At 43.6% G+C, this 16,801-nt stretch overlaps 1 pseudogene; it reads right to left on the reverse strand.

Moving 5' to 3' along the window:
- Positions 1-4,509: 4,509 nt before the first annotated feature.
- LOC101532836 (olfactory receptor 7A10-like) lies at positions 4,510-5,420 on the reverse strand (annotated as a pseudogene).
- Between the last annotated feature and the right edge of the window lie 11,381 nt (positions 5,421-16,801).

The following is a 16,801-nucleotide window of genomic DNA, read 5'->3' on the forward strand; positions in this document are numbered from 1 at the left end:
TGCGAATGTAAGTTGAGGACTTTAGCCACTGACCTACCATGCTGGGCCCAGGAGAGTAATATTTTACAAAAATATTGAATTGATATTAGGGTGCACAAAAGTGCTTCTGAAATGTCTTCATGAATCTAAAAATGAAAGATGAGTACTAATTTCATTTAGTTGTCCATGTAAAAGAGAAGCACTGTCGAAGAAGCAATATTTTATTTTATTTGTGTCATATTTTTAAAGATCATTTTAAAGACAGAGAGAGTGAACGGGAGGGAGAGATACCTTCCTTCAGGTGGCTCCCTCCCCATGGGCCATGATAGCCAGGGCTGGGCCTTCATGACCCCAGGAGCTCAATCCTGGTCAACAAGATGGGGACATCTTAGAATGGGCTGTAAAACCAGCTGGCACACACAAGACATGGGGCTAAGAGTAGGCCTGGAAGGGTAACTTGGGAGACTCCCTTGCTAGATGCTGCATCCACTGGTGAGTGAGAGAGGTAGGATTAGGGTTGGGGCAGTCAGGGTGTGATACTGGTTGGGCTGGCACCATATTCACTGGCAAACACAAGAGCCTGAATGGGTGCAGACCAGCTGAGCTAGGCCACAGCCCAGCTGACAAGTGCCAGGATTAGATGTGAGTCATGTCAGCCAGGATTGCATTTGTCATTGGTAGGTCCAAGATCTGGTGCTGGGAACATGCCTGGCAAGGGAAACTGTGCGCACTTCCCTGCCATGCTTTACCTATTGCTCGGCCATAGCACCCATCAGTTCATGTGTTACCTGGATTTAGGCACCAGTATATTTGTTGCCTGGTGTAGGTGATGGACTGAATCTGACCCTGCCCTGGCCAGTGCACTCAAGACTCAAGTCTGAGGTCACTCCAGGTGAGTTTTTTCAGGACTTTCCAAATGGATCACTGGAGTCTAACTCTAGAGTGCAGGTATTGGGACTGTGTCTCCTCTGTTGCTGGTGCCTGAGTAGTGGACATCATGGAGACATGACAGCCAACTCATCTGGGTCAGCAGGGGATGGTGAGCACGTCATCAAAGGATGGCTCATGCAAATAGCAGTGTCCTGGGGCCTATTCCAGACTGTACGCACCGAGACCAGCCTACCTACATGGTGACAGGTGCTGTAGTATTGCCCAATCTGGTCTTCACATAACCCTGTGTCTCACATTCACTACTGAGAGCGACAACCCAGCAACGGAGTGTGAAAATTTCCCCTACTAGGCACGTTCTGAACCACAGGACCCCTGTGTTTTGGCAGGAGTTCAAGCCAACCCTACATGGCACACCCACAGTCTCATCTTCGGTAGCAGATATTGCAGCCCTTCCTAGCTGGGCACAGCCCACATTCTATCCAGGCTGTCCTGTGTGCCATCATGTGCCCTCAGGTCTGTCCCACACAAATGTTGATGTACGCTGCAGACTTGCCTGGGCTGACCTGCCTCCAACTATAGCCTCTGTGCTCCCCATGGGGAACTACAGACTTGCAGGGCGTTTCCCAAATTTGGCCACCAGGCCTGTTCACAGCCTGGTTCTCAAACGTGCCAGCACGGCAGCAACCCTGTTTGGCATTATCTGCCCTCAGCCCAGGACCTTGCATGTGCTGGCCGCACTTGTTCCTTTTGCAATAACAGCTCCAATGAGTGTCAGGGGGGTTGTTGTATTTTTCAATATTTATTTTATTTTTATTGGAAAGTCAGATATGCAGAAAGGAGAAGAGACAGAGAGAAAGATTTTCTCCCCATTGTGGAGCTGCACCAATGCGAAGGGGGAAGCCATGTTCCAGGAGCCTCCACTGGTTCTCTCATGCAGTTGCAGTGTCCCAAGGCCTTGGGCCATCCTTGACTGCTCACCCTCTAGGATCACAAGTAGGAACTGGATGGGAATTGGGGCAGCTGGGATTAGAACTGTTGCCCATATGGAATCCTGTTGTGTGTGAGGTGAGGACTTTAGCCGCTGGACAATGGACCAAAACTTTAGGTGGTTTCTAGTCAGTTAAGCTTTGTTGTCCATCCTGCCTTGGCCTGTCACCATCCCCAGCTCTCCATGTAAACCAGCTTGGGCTGTAGTCCCACAGAAGCAAGCATACACCTCTATTAGAGAATCACCCCCAAATTCAGTTCTTTTGCATTGTCGTGGGTGCTGTGGCCTATTCTCACATGGTCCATCCCTGCTCTGACACTCGCAGACAGTTACATGTACTCCATGTTCCCTGTCTAAACTCTTCCAGCTTACCTGTCTTTCTGCTAGTGCAGTGACCCAGGCTGTGGAAGACCCCAGAATTTGTTCTTCCCCTTTCCAACATGCACTCAGTCACTCCTACTCCAATATATACCCAGACCTCCTTCTGAAGCCGTCTGCCTGGAGCCTTGGTGGCATGTCTCAGCCTCGAGGTCCCCAGTTTCTCCATCTATTGTTTAAAAAAGCAAGCAAGAAAAAAACCCTCTATTTTCACAGTGGGATAGTTAACACAGATTTGGTATTAACCAAGCCCAGAATGCCCACCAGCTGCTAGTTGCTTTGCTCCCAGCACTGTAATACTTGCTAGGGACAAGGCAGTCTACGCAGTTGTGCTCCCTTGTCCTTGTAATGTGCTTGAGAATGTGGTGGAAGATGGCTTGCATGTTTCTGCCTCTGCCTTCATGTGGTTTGACCTGGTTTAGTTTCAGGTGTTATGACCATGTAGGAACTCTCTTTCTCGCTCTTTCTCGCTCTCTCTCTTTCTCTCTCTGTCACTTTCACTCTAACTCTCATTCATTCCCTCACTTTTTTTCTAGTTCTATAGAAAGAAAAATAAATATTTAAAACAGGCAAGATAACCCTGTTAAAAATATTTTGCATGTTTATGTATAGTTTTCTTTTTGTTGTTATGTTTGTTTTAGGTACAGAATTTTTTCAAAGTTTGGTTCCATATATTGTAAGCTTTTGATATTTTTTGACAAAGGAAACTAAGATTTTTAAAAAAATTGAATTCATACTATACTGCCAGAAAATGGCATTGCAATATCTACAGAAAGTTAAAAATGAAAGATGAGAGCTATTTTGGTTTAGTTGCCAAAGTATAAAAAATCTGCTGTCTTACGATCTTAGTGTCATATTTTTAGAGAGGATTATTTTAAATACAAAAAGACTGAGAGAGTGAGAGGGAGAGAATGAGACATGGAGAGATCTTCCATCAGCTGGCTCACTCCTAATTGTCCGTGATGGCCAGGGCTGGGCCCCCATGAAGCCAGGAGCTTCATCCTGGTCTCCCAGCTGGGTGACAGGTATCCATACATCCGCAGCATTCCCAGATGCATTCTCCAGGAGTGGATCAGAAGGGGAATGCTGGGACTCAGTTGCTTCCATGTGGGTTCTTGGCATCACAAGCATTAGCTGAATCAGCTGCGTCACATTTTCATGAAGGTTCCTACACATGTGTCAGAAACAGTGTGGCATGTCTAAAAATCCGACATGTAAACAACATTCATTGGGTTATGTGTAAATGTATGTCACTGAGATCATTAGATTCCCATGTTGTTTGTATTTCAGTTTCAATAAACTTCCACATGATTTTCTGCATGTATATTTTAAGTCTTATTAAGTAATGATAGCTGGCTTGTGAGAGGTAGTGAAAACAGCCATAAACTGACAATATATCACCTTCCAGAACTCATGGGAAAATTACAGGAACAGTTTTCTGATAACATATCCGACTACCACAGGTAGGACAAAAGCTGTTTGTGTCCACAGTCTGGGATCCCTCCTGTAGTGACTACCAAGCTCACCTGCATGGCAACTGTATGACTAAAGTGTCTGGATGAATGCCCAAATTTCTGCCTGGATGGTGGATGCTGCAGATTCAAAGTCTTATTTAGTAATGATAGGTGGCTTGTGAAAGTTGTTGAAAACAACCATAAACTGACAGTGTCTCACCTTCCAGAAATGCCTCATGGCAAAAATTAGAACAAGGACAGATTTCTGATAACTTATCATCCCACCAGTAATAGGATGATTTCTCAGAACTCCAATGAAGTCACAAGAGTTTTGCCAAAATTCTATCCTAGCACTAAAAATAGCAATATTGAATTACATGAGTTTAACAAATGGATGGGGATATTCTTATTATTTTTAAAGCTTTATTTTCAAACCTTTTATGGATATTAAAAGAACAAGTTTAATGTATTTCCTAAATAAAATTCTAAAAAATTAGTCATATTTCTCTGCCTCCGTCATCTCTTCCTTTAGTTTTTCAACAATCATGATATTTAAATGTTTAATCATAGTCTTAAAGATAAGTTAAAGTAAATGATGAGTATCAAACTACAAGATAACACACAGTGCAATGCAATGAGTCATTCATCTGCAATGTACGCAGAAGAATTAGTCATTAAAAAAAGGACCGTGAACAGATTAATCAAACTCTGCCTCCTCCTCTGATAAATGCATCATAGTGTCTGACCGTGAGGCTTGAGGCATGAAGTCACTGACACTGCTCAGAACCAACACCGTGAGTTCCATTATTATTTATGGAGTCATAGTCTTTTTATAGCCCTCTTCATGACTGTGTTCCTCAGGCTGTAGATGAAGGGGTTCCGCATGGGGGTGACCACGGTGTACATCACCAAGGCTGCTGTAGTTATGGCTGACCTTGGGACAGCACTGGCACTGAGGTACACACCCATGGTTGTGCCATAAAATAGGGAGATGGTCAAGAGGTGAGAGGCACAGGTGGAAAAGGCTTTATACCTGCCCTGAGTGGATGAAATTGCACAGATGGAGGAGGAGATCTTGGAGTAGGAGTACAGGTTCCCAGACAGGGGACCTGCTCCCAGCAGCACAGCTGCAAGATACATCATGAGGTCATTGAGAAAGGTGTCAGAACAAGCCATGTGGACCACCTGATTCAACTCACAGAAAAAGTGAGGGATTTCTAGGTGTGTGCAGAAGCTCAGCCTCAGCACCAGTAAGCTCTGCATCAGGGCATTTAGGACCCAATGACCCAGCATAGCAGAATCAGCTGCACGCAGAAATGGGAGTTCATGATGACTATGTAGCGCAGGGGGTGACAGATGGCCACAAACAGGTCATAGGCCATTACAGCCAGGAGAAAGTCACCTAATGTTGCAAAGATTATGAAGCACATCTGTGTGATGCAGCCTGCATAGCTGATGGCTTGGCTCTGTGTCTGGATGTTCACCAGCATCTTGGGGATGGTGGTGGAGGTGAAGCAGATATCAGAGAATGACAGATTGGCGAGAAAGAAATACATGGGCGTGTGGAGGTGGGTGTCTGACAAGATGGCCAGGACAATGAGCAGGTTCCCAGTGACACAGATCACATACATGGAGAGGAACAACTCAAAGATAATAGGCTGCAGGGCTGGGTCCTCTGAGAATCCCAGGAGAAGAAATTCTGAAAGCTGAGTTTGGTTGCTCAGTTTCATGTAGTACAGGTCACTGTCAAGAAGTAGTTGGACCTGAATCATATTAATAAAATACAGATGTAACCAACACAGCAGAAATCTGAAATTTTTGTTTTCCCATTGGAAATTCCCAGAATTACAGATATCTTCTTACTAATTTTTGGTCCTTCCAAGTAAGATCACTAACCAATCATTCCTTTCTACCCTCAATGCTTCCCTACATCATTAAATGCTTCTCACATATAATGATATATTTTTTGACCAGTTGAGTAATATTTATTCATCAAAGGTTACATACTCAGTATTGATTTTACAATTGAATGCATGAAGGAACGATAAGGGGAAGAGGCGGTGTATAACTTGGGGTTCCATGTATCTTAAGAGTTAAGGAGATACAGGTCTCATTATGAAATAAAGTGATCCTCACACACATGGAACAAGAGAAGGCGGAAGTGATATGATTGTGAGCAAACAACTCAATCATGTTAAGCAAAGAGGAATCACAAAGGATGCCAAATGATAAGAAAGACTCAGCATGGAGTAGGCTGGAAATACACATAAAACTGACTTACTAAGACTTAATTTAATATACATGGGTCTGGAACCCAGGATGAGTTAATGACTTTGGCAACAAAAAATACAAGGCTGTCACACATCTTACATTCTACTAAAGGTTCATCAAAATGTCTTACAAATGCAGATAAAAGCTTCACTTATTTTTGTGCATTTTTTAAAATAGAGTTGTTCAAATTTTGATGGCCTCTCATAAGTATGGATTAAGACATATTTTTGCATCAGACTTTTTGAAGCATTCCAATCTACCATGTAAATATATTTTTCAACGTACTGAAATAAACTCAAGTATGCATCAGCGTACTCCATGGAAGAAAGAAAGAAAGCTGTCAACAATGGCCAATCTTTGTAGGTAAGAAGTCAATAAGCACAGGAATAAACCTCTCTCATCTGACAGCACACCAGGAAAGTGCTGAAATTGCAGGGGAAAAATGAGAGTGACGGGAAAGCCTTGAGTGTATCCAACTCACAGGTGATGCAATGATTGTCAAGCAGGTGTCATTGATAGAGCTGTACTTACTGTATGATTAAGATAACACTAAGTCATGTAAGAGCACAGTGAGAGAAAACAGAAGACCCTGAGATGTGTGAGTTCCAGCAGCTGCTACTACCAGGATTTCTTTCAAACAATTCCCCTCTCCTGGACCTTTTCTGTCAATACTGGGACAGTTGGTTATAGCAACTCTTCACTGCCTGAATGTGCAGGGTGGTGACTCAGTCTGCAGAGGCTATTCCAGGCCAGGGATTGTGATACCCCCTCTGTAATCCATTTCATGTGTTGGACAACCAAAATCCCTTCACACTGCAAATGTAATATTACTTCACTCTACCACATGTCCCTCCATACAGAAAATCCCTTCTCTGTTCCCCCAGCTCTCCAATTGCTCTAAAGTTGACTCCTACTCTAGGGTGTTTAAGACACTCACTTTCTATTAGAATTGATCTTTTCTTGCTGTTATTTATTCAAAAACAACAGACATTGCCCTAGGAGATCCAAAATTTCCCTCATGTTTGATAATCACTGACCGACGCATTCAATACCTAAGTGTAGCCGTCACCACCACAGACCTATCCCAGGTGTTGGTTAGGTTTGTTCTGTTCTTGGTTAACCCCAGGGAAAGCTGTCTGTGTCCACAGCCTGGGACCCCTCCCGCAGTATCTACCAAGCTCACCTGCATGGCAACTGTATGACTAAAGTGGCTGTATGAATGCTCGAATTCCTCCCTGGATGGTGGATGCTGGAGACTCAAGCTTCATCCCAGGCACAGCAGAGGGAAAGAGGGAAGCTCTGGTCCCTGAGCCAGACTCAGGACCCCAAATGCAACAAGCAGGCTGCTTCTAACCCAAGGATGCACAGTATGAGGTACCATAGTAGAGGAGCTACTTACAGCTCCTGGCACCTACTCATTAGGCAGTTCCCTGACCACTAAGCACCTGCTGGCCCTGGGCTGCTGGCCATGACAGAAAGCAGGTGTTTCCCAAAAGACAATGATGGACCCAGGTGAATCCTCTCTCTCCTTATCCTGCTCTGCTGCAATCACAAATAGCTGCCATTTAGCTCCTCACCTTAAAATATTTTGTTTAGTGAGACAGGCCAGTTCCCCTAAGGCAATTATCACGTGTTTCTCCTACTATGTTGTATTTATTGCTGAATACAAAAATAATGTAGAAATGGAAACAGCATGTTGAGATTGGATTGTTGTTTCTACTCCTGGGAAGTTGTGTTATTTTCTCATGTTTTACTTGTTGAATATGATGATTAGTGGTACACTAAGCTGGTGACTATAGAGGAGAGTGAGAACACATTTTTGTTTAAATATTAAGGAAAAAAGGAAAGATGGAATGAAGAGAATTGAACTGGGGAAATAAGGGAGGGAAGGCAGGATGGTTCCCTTGTAATCGTGTCTATGAAAGTTAATAAAAATTTAGAACGAACTAAAACTCAAAACTATTTCATATGTTTATATATATATTCAACAGGGGAAGAATTAATTTCACTAAATAAACAGAAAAATTCACACATTCCATGAAATCGATAATCACTATCTTCTTTATATTGGTTAAACTGAGATTAGATGCAAGAAAGAGAAACAAATTGCATGAATTATCGTTGAATTCCTCAAGTAGGAGCACACATTTATGTAGCTGGAACAAATGGTATAATGCCTGATAAGTATTCTCTTCATCAAGACATGGTTATACTGTTATAACTGTAGTCATACACATTACATTTCACACACAAAAACACAGAAATACACACACACACGTACATACGGGCACTTCAGAATATCCATATAATAGGTTTCATTGCGGTTGGAACTGCGAGATTGGCAGCAATCCAAAACTGATGGACTATCAAAACTGTTTGAGCAGGACCCTCTGAGCGTGCCTCCCGTTGGGGATCTGGGATGGATGGGAGGTTGGGTAGGGCTTTTCCCTTTGTTTCTCCTCTGACCCCAGATACAGGGAAAAATGATAATATTAGTGTGGAAACAATGGTATTACCCACTTTCACCCTGTAGCCCTTGACCCTTTGTATCCTAATTAACTAAGTAAGATTATTAAAATATATATATATATATATATATATATATATATATATATATATATATATAAAGAGAATTAAATAAAAAATTTATTTTAAAAAAAAGTGAAATTCAATGACATGTTTCTGGGGGCATATATTGTGATGTTGACCTCCCACATGTCTGCACCTGTTCAAGTCCCAGCTGCTTTGCCTCTATGCAACTCCTGGCCAGTGCACATGGGAGCCAGGTAGAATTTGATGCAAGAGCTTGAGTCCTCTGCACTCCATGTGGGAGACACAGGTGGAATTTATGGTCCTGGGTTTAGCCACCAGTCACTGAGAACTTTTAGGGAGGGAACAAGCATAAGGGGAACACCCTCTGTCTGCAACTCCCTTGCTCTGGTCACCCTGCCCCCACCAAATCCTCAATTAAATCAGTTCAGTTAGCTCAGTCCTGGAGCATCCAGGGCCTGGCATCAACATTGACACTGGCAGGAGTACTTCATGACAAACGTCGCAGGTCTAATACAGGCTGCAGGGAGAGACCACATGTCAAGAGATGAATTCTGAAAAACAGTCACCACAGCCACATACAGAGCATGGAGTGGAACTCAGAAACATGACCAAAGACACACAGCTGACTTCAGAACCAGTGGAGCCTGAATTCAGCAAGATTCTCCATTGCACCATCATGCTCTCCAACAGGATACCATCTCAAACCTTTTTATTGTGGGATGGTTCTTTTTGTACCAAAGGATAACGTGTAGAATAACTGAAGAAAACAGAACAGAACAGGATCATAATAGTCTGGTGATTTTCATTTGGGCATTGTTTCCCGTGATAGAAGATAATATTTATAAATGACGTATTGATCATGTTCACTTCTACTCTACAGTTACAAAGTTGTGACAGGGAGTTTGTCTTCTGGGCAATCAGAATCATTGGTAACCAAGCACACCTGAACAGAAACATGTGAGATCCTGGCAAATACGACTGGATGACAGCTCAGTTCCACGTGGGTTGATGTTCTTGAAGAAGATCCATGAGCCTGAATGGGCAGTGGAATGGATGGTGTGCATGAGGTTTTCTCACCTTCTGCATTCCTGTGGAGTGGCTTTGACAGACTCAGAAAGGGAGGGCTGTCTCCTTCAGGGCAGATAAGGAGGCAAGGTCAGAGATCTCTCTGGAACTTTCCAAGCAGGTGCAGAAAGAACATTCAAGGAAAAGGCACATCCACCAATCATTCACTCAACCCAGAAACTCCACACCTGGACCACAAGACCCTTTCAGCACAAAATACCTGGACACAGGAGAAAAGAACACTGTCACACACAAGCTATCTTTGATGGAAAACTATTCTTTCTGAATTGAAGGGGTTTCCTGATTCTTATCCATTTAAAGATTATGTCTGAGAATGCAGTTAGCACACTCGATTTCAAGAACAAGACCCTAGACTAGAAAGACTCCAACTGACCACTTACACACCCTACTGTGGTACCAAAGTCTATGCTGTTTGGGAGGAAGACGCACATAGGAATGATGGACAAAGATCAGAGTTTCATTCTACCCTAAAATTACATAAATTGCATCCCATGCCATACTAGGTGTCCTCAGATAGAGTCTGGTATGCAAAGAAATCTTTTATTGTAACGATTCTTAAATGTGTGTTATCTGAGAAATATATTATGAAGCTAAGAAGAACACTGGATCGTATCATAAAATGTTATTTGACAAGAAATTGTATCCTGAGAAATGTGGAAATTTCAATTCTGCACACTTCACCTCATGCAGTTCAAGGAACACTTAGGATATCTATGCTAATTAAGATTCCTATCAATAGTGCATGTGTTACACATATTACAATGAAATAAAACACAGGCATCGAAAGAAGGAAATTGTGTATTTTTGCAATAAATCTAATGCGACTGGTGAACATTATGCATAGTAAAATAGGCTGTTCCAAAAAACAAATTGTGTGGTATTTAGAATGCAAAAGCATCTGGAGAGAAAGCCTAGTGGCTAAATCATCACCTTGTATCTGCTAGGATCTCAAATGGGTGCCAGTTCCTTTCCAGAGTGTTCCACTTCCCCTCCAGCTCCTAGCTTGTGGCCCTGTAAGGCAGTAGAAGATGACCAAAACCCTGGGTCCCTACACTTGTTCGGGAAACCTAGAAGTTTGTGGTTTCTGGCTCTGGATCAGCTCAGCTCTGGCATTTGTGGATATTTGGGGAATAAACCAGCAGATGGAAGATATAATCTTTCTCTACATAAACATCTCCATAATTCTTATCTGCATTTACAATAAAATTTTTTAATTTTAATTTTAAGAATTGTAGTAGAGAAGATGGGTCAAGGGGTAATGTACTGTGGGAAGTATCACTAGTTCTTAAATCTCTACTGTGAGTAATGAAACCTGCTAATTTCATACAAATAAAATGAAGTGCTTTAAGTGTAATCAACACACAAGACCCATTCTGAAAAATCAATGCAGTGTACCTAAAGTGGTCTCAGAATCACAGATGACCTGAAATGTGTAAACCTTTAATACCATACATTGAATTTTCAGTCATTCATCCTCTTTGGAGTATTTGGTTTTTGGGATGGGCAACCACTAATATGTGAAGAAAAATAAATATATTGAAAGGGAGCAAATTTCACAATTGTTTTAAGAAAATAACAATACTTCCCCTGGTATTCCTCCTCCCTCCCTCCCTCACACCCTTCCTTTTCTTCCTTTCTTACTCCAGTAAGTTCTTCACTGAAAATAGAGAGCGGTGTTTCCAAGTTATTCCATAGTAAAACAGTTCCCCAAATCATTCATGATTATGCAGAAGAGAACCTCAATAATAACCTATATTAATACAGGTATAACAAATAAGCATGCATGTCCAGGTTACCATGAGTTTTACCAATGAACACCAGATCCAATGCCAAACACGAGAAGCACAAGATTCCTTGTCATGTTCTCATTGCTGTTGGCATTCATCACTGTATCAATAAGCAATTTCAGGGTAATGGGCCAGCACAAAATCAATGTTACAAGGGTAGTGAATGTCTGCCTCATGGATGTGTAAGACCTGAGAGAGCTTTAGGTCTGCCTCTGCATGTGGACTACAGGTGGGATTTGAATCTTGACAACTCTGAACACAACAGAAACTGTGTCTCCACCACACACCCACAACTGGGTGATCCCAGGGACATGATCCAGACCAGCTTCTCATTCCTAGATGTGGGGGAAATTGTAGTAGGCCTATGATATGAGGTTAGGAGATTTTGTTTCCACAGGGTGAAAATGCCCACAGGATACAAAGTCATGGAGCTTGAGTTTGTCTGACTTTTGAGCTGTCATCTTGGGATCAAGAACTCTGCAAGGATAAAGTTGCCTTGTTTTACAGAAGAGTATCCCACAGGACAATGATGTGTCCAGGGCTGAAGTCCCAGAGGGAAACGTGCCTGATGAACAGGCAGAAGGAGCTGTGCACAGCTCTCCTGCCAGGAAGCGCTATCAGGAAGCTTGGCTGTCTGGGGTTTGGTTGTGTCCAGCTCAGGGACAGGCACTTGGTATCTTCCTGCCGGCTTTAGTAGAGAAAGTGTTCCTGAATCCAAATGGAGCTCCCATGGACATGTTTGCATTTCCAGTTAAAGACATGTCTCTCTGAGACTCCTCCAGGTAAGTCTGAAAATCCAGCAGGTGCTGCAGGAAAGGCTCAGCAAACAGCAGCCAAGAGCATCCACCTAGACCTGGGCCAAGAGGGGACAGGATGCAGTGAGATCTGCTTGCCTGAGTCATGATCTCAGTGAAGTACTTGCACCTGAGGATGAAAAGGGACATGTCCATGGAACTCAGCAAGGCAGGGTCACTGCGGACCAGGAAGTAAATGTAACCAGAGCCTGTGAGAGCAGGGAATGGGACAGGTCAAATGGAAGAGCTGTTACTACATTTGTGTGTGTGTGTGTGTGTGTGTGTGTGCAATGAAGGGCAAGAGAAGCAGGGTGTTGGGTTTGGAGGGTTGTCTAGGGACATAAGGGTGGGTCATTTTTATCTGTGACATGAGTCTAAGTGAATATGCTCTCGTGTGAACAAGAAAGATCCAGACAAGACAAGCCCTAGCTGCAGAAGCAGTTCCTGTGTGACACACATTGTAGCCTCTTCTCATGTGGTTGATTCACACAACCGAAATATCTAATGGGCAAAAACGGGTGCACTCAGGAGCTTCACCATACATTGCTTAGAGGTCTGCAAACAGTTTACAGAAAAACCAACATTATGGAATAAAGTGACTGTGTGGATATTAAAAAACCTTGTTCACTGAAGCATGGCTCTTAACCATTCTTTGTGAAAATTTGAGTTCTTTTGCATGTTCTTAGGTCTGCAGTTTAAGACATATATGGGTTGGTAGGATGTTGCCCAAACTGCAATTTTGTAGGTATGTATATTTCTGATTTGTGCTTGTATTTCTGCTACTTGTTGATGCTTTTGATCTTCTAGCAATTGCTTCTATTTCTAAAAGTTAAATCACTTACTCCCTAATTCTGAAAGCACCTGCTATCATTTGACTAAACATCATGTTTATATTATATAAACATGTTTGAATCCCACAATCCATCTTATAATATGAAATTATACTGTTTTATACACACACACATATGGTAAAAACATGGTAAAATAAAATATATATGACCTCTCACTTGGTGCCTCAGGAGGGTGTGCATTAGCAGGATGCAGGGATTAGGTGAGGGTGCGGGGCACATATTAAAAACCAGGTGCTCTGAAATTTGGCAGAAGCATGATCCACAGGGCATTTTATTTTTTTTGAAAGTGAGGATTGCACAGAGAGAAGGAAAAAGAGAGAGAGAGTGCACTCTTGTGTCCTCTGGTTCACTACTCAAATGTTGCAATGGTGTGAATCGAGCTAATCTGAAGCCAGGAGCTTCACTGAGGTCTCTATCATGTGGGAGGCAAGCACCTGAGTCCTTCAGCCATCACCCTGTGCCTCCCAGAGTGCCCACAGCAGAGATGACGGATTGGAAGTGGATGGAAGACATGAACCCAAGCATTCCAATGTGGGAAGCAGGCATTCCAAGGGGTGTCTTCCCCCACCGTGACACAGCACCTGCCTCAGTGGCGTACTTAACTAATGTGAGTCCCACAGCTATTTCCTGCACAGGAGATGTGGTTTGGGAAGCATCTATCTACTCATGGAAGTGCAGACACCTGGGATGTGTCAGTGGGTAGCATGATTTGGAGTTGTGCTTTTAGGACATCACTTTTCTGTTTTGATTTGAAGCTTCTAGTGCTTCCTATACATATGACTCCTCCCATCACCATAAACTATAAACAGGGAATCTCCTCTGTGTAAAAATTTCAACATGAGTGTTTCAACATATGCAAGTCCCTGGAAAATTTTCTACTATATTTTCTGTGTCACAATAGTCAGGATGGCTGTGGGAGATGGCAGGCTGAGCTAGTCTGTATCAACTTGCAGTTCACATGAGAGTAAGCTCTGGCTGTGAGCTAGGCTGTAGCACTCATGGGTGAGAGCCAGACTGTGTGCAGGTCAGTGTAGGCTAAGCTGCTCAACCCACCTGTGAGAGCCAGGATGATGGCCAGCCATGTAAGTCTGGCTAGCACCACTGCTGGAAAACATGAGTTCAACTGCTGGGAGTAAGCCTGATAGGGGAACTCGGAAAATTTCCCAAAGGCCACAGTTCTTGATGATGAGAGCAAGAGCTGGAGCTGGGAGCAGGTTAGATGCATGGGGTTGCAACACCCATTGACATACATATGAGCTAGGTCTGTGGGCAGTGTGACAGGGTCAGTCCACAGCACACACTATTACAATTGAGAGGTGCAAGGTGCAGGCCTGGCTAGTTGAACCACAGCACAAACTAGTTCCTATGAGGGATGGGGCTTGGTGCATGCCAGGCAAGATTAGGCTACTGCAGTCACTGATGAGAGCTAGAGATGTGACTGGGAGCAGTCTGGATGAGCCAGTCTGTAGCACCTGTTGGTGAATTCCAAGACTGAGGGGGGCCATCTCAGACTGGGCTGTAGTACCTGCTGACACACACAGGAACTGGGGCTGGGAACAGGCCTGGTAGGTTAATGTTGGTGACTCTCTTACTGGCTGCTGCTTCCACTGGTGACTGGGTATGGGTCAGTCCAGGGTTGGGCCAGGCTGAAATGCCTGCCATATTAATTGCCAAACAGGAGAGCCTTAATGGGTGGAGGCTAGCTGAGCTAGGTTGCAACCCAGCTGACAAGTACCAGGACTAGATGTGAATCATGCCAGGAGGAATTGCAACAGCCCCTGGCAGGTACAAGATCTGGTGCTGGGAACATGCCTGGCAGAGGAACTGTGAGCACCTCCCTGCTAAGCGGTACTTATGCTGGGCCATGCCATTTGTCAGTTTGTGTGAGAATTAGGATTGGGATGCCATTATCTCCACTGCCTGGTACAAGTGATGGGCTTACGTTGACCCTGCCCTGGCAAACACACACAAGAGTCAAGTCTGAGATCACCCCAGGTAAGATTTTTCAGAGACTCTCCAAGTGGATCACTGGACTCTAAACCTGGAGTGCAGGTGTTGGGACTGTGTCTCCTCAGCTACTGATACCTGAGTAGTGGACATCGTGGGAAACATGACAATCAGATCATCTGGGCCAGCAGGGAATGTTGAGTGCCTCATCAGAGGACGGCTCTGCAAATACCTGTGGATGACCAACCCACATGTGTGCTGATGGGTGCTGTAGCCTTGCCAAGCCTAGTCCATCTATAACCCTGCCTCTCACACCAGTAGGAGCTGCAGCCCAGCAAAGTTCCCCTACTAGGCATATTCCATGCCCCAGGACTTGTGCATTTTGGCAGGAGTTCAGCTCAACCTTGCTTGGCCCACCCACATTCTCAGCTGTTGCTGGTGGGTATTGCAGTCCAGCCCACATTAGTTGCAGCCCACATTCTGTCCAGGCTCTCTTGTGTGCCAGCATGTACTCAGGCCTGGCCCACCATGGCCTGCCTCAGACCTGGCCCATGCAAATGTTGATGTGTGCTGAAGACTTGCCTGGCCAATTTTTGGCCACAACCAGCCCCAACTCCAGTGCTACTCAGGGCAAACTGCAGAGTTGCCAGCATCTTGGGGATAGTGGTGAACGTGAAACAGATGTCCACCAAGGACAGGTTGACAAGGAAGAAGTACATGGGCGTGTGGAGTTGGGGATCAGAGAATATGACTAGAACGATGAGCAGGTTTCCAATTACAGTGACCAGGTACATGGAGAGGAACAGCACAAAGATGAGAGGCTGCAGGGCTGCGTCCTCTGAGAATCCCAGGAGAAGGAATTCTGAAAATTGGGTCTATTTTCTCCTCTCATATATTTGATGTAACTATATATATTAAAAAAAGAACACGCCACAAGCTTTTATTTCTCACCTGCCACAAATTTTCTATTTCTATTCTTATTTGAGAATTCAATGTTTTTATTTGTGTCTATCTCTGCCAAACTAATTAGTAAACTTTTTTTTCTCATATCCACACTTTGTCCTTAAAGTTGTGTTCTCTTACTTCTGGGGGAAATCCAGTGAATACTGACCTTGTTCCAAGCATGTGTAATGAACAAATGAACAGGACCATAGAACAACCCTATTGATCAGGACAGCATGGAGAACAAATTATCAGGATCGTCAAACATTTTAAGAATAATACTCAAAATACACACTTTAGAAGCAAAAAAAATCCTGAAAGCCGTGTTTAATCATTTAGAAACATGTATTCCTCATGAGACTTCTTGTGATCCTTTATATTTGTAGATTTCCTTATCTGTTCACACTGTGATAAACTGAATTAACTTTCAAGGGTCTGCCACTGCGGTGTAGCAGGATGAGTAGCTGCCTGCAATGCCAACATTCTCTATGGGTGACGGTTTAGTCCCCAGCTGCTCAGCTCCTGATACAGCTACCTGGTACAAACTTGTGGAAAGCAGCCAAAAATGGCCCACTCTATCCCTGCGGGAGACCCACATGAACTCGTGATTTCAGATTGGTTCATGGGTACAGTGAGCCAGCAGATGCAAGATTTTTCTCTCTTCAACTGGGAATCTGATTTTCAAACACCTACATCAATTGTGAAAAGATTAGGGATTGGCTCCATTGTCCAGAGAATACTTGAATTGCCTCTGTGCTCTCCCTTGGCAAGAAAATGATATACAGTAAAGAAATCAAGTAAAAAGGAGAGAGCATAGAATGGATGAGTTTTTCTTCGGAGATGCCAGCACTCCCATTGGGACAGACATGAAATCCAGTGA

The sequence above is a fragment of the Ochotona princeps genome, chromosome 20 (assembly GCF_030435755.1).
Source record: "Ochotona princeps isolate mOchPri1 chromosome 20, mOchPri1.hap1, whole genome shotgun sequence".
Classification (NCBI taxonomy): Eukaryota; Metazoa; Chordata; class Mammalia; order Lagomorpha; family Ochotonidae; genus Ochotona; species Ochotona princeps.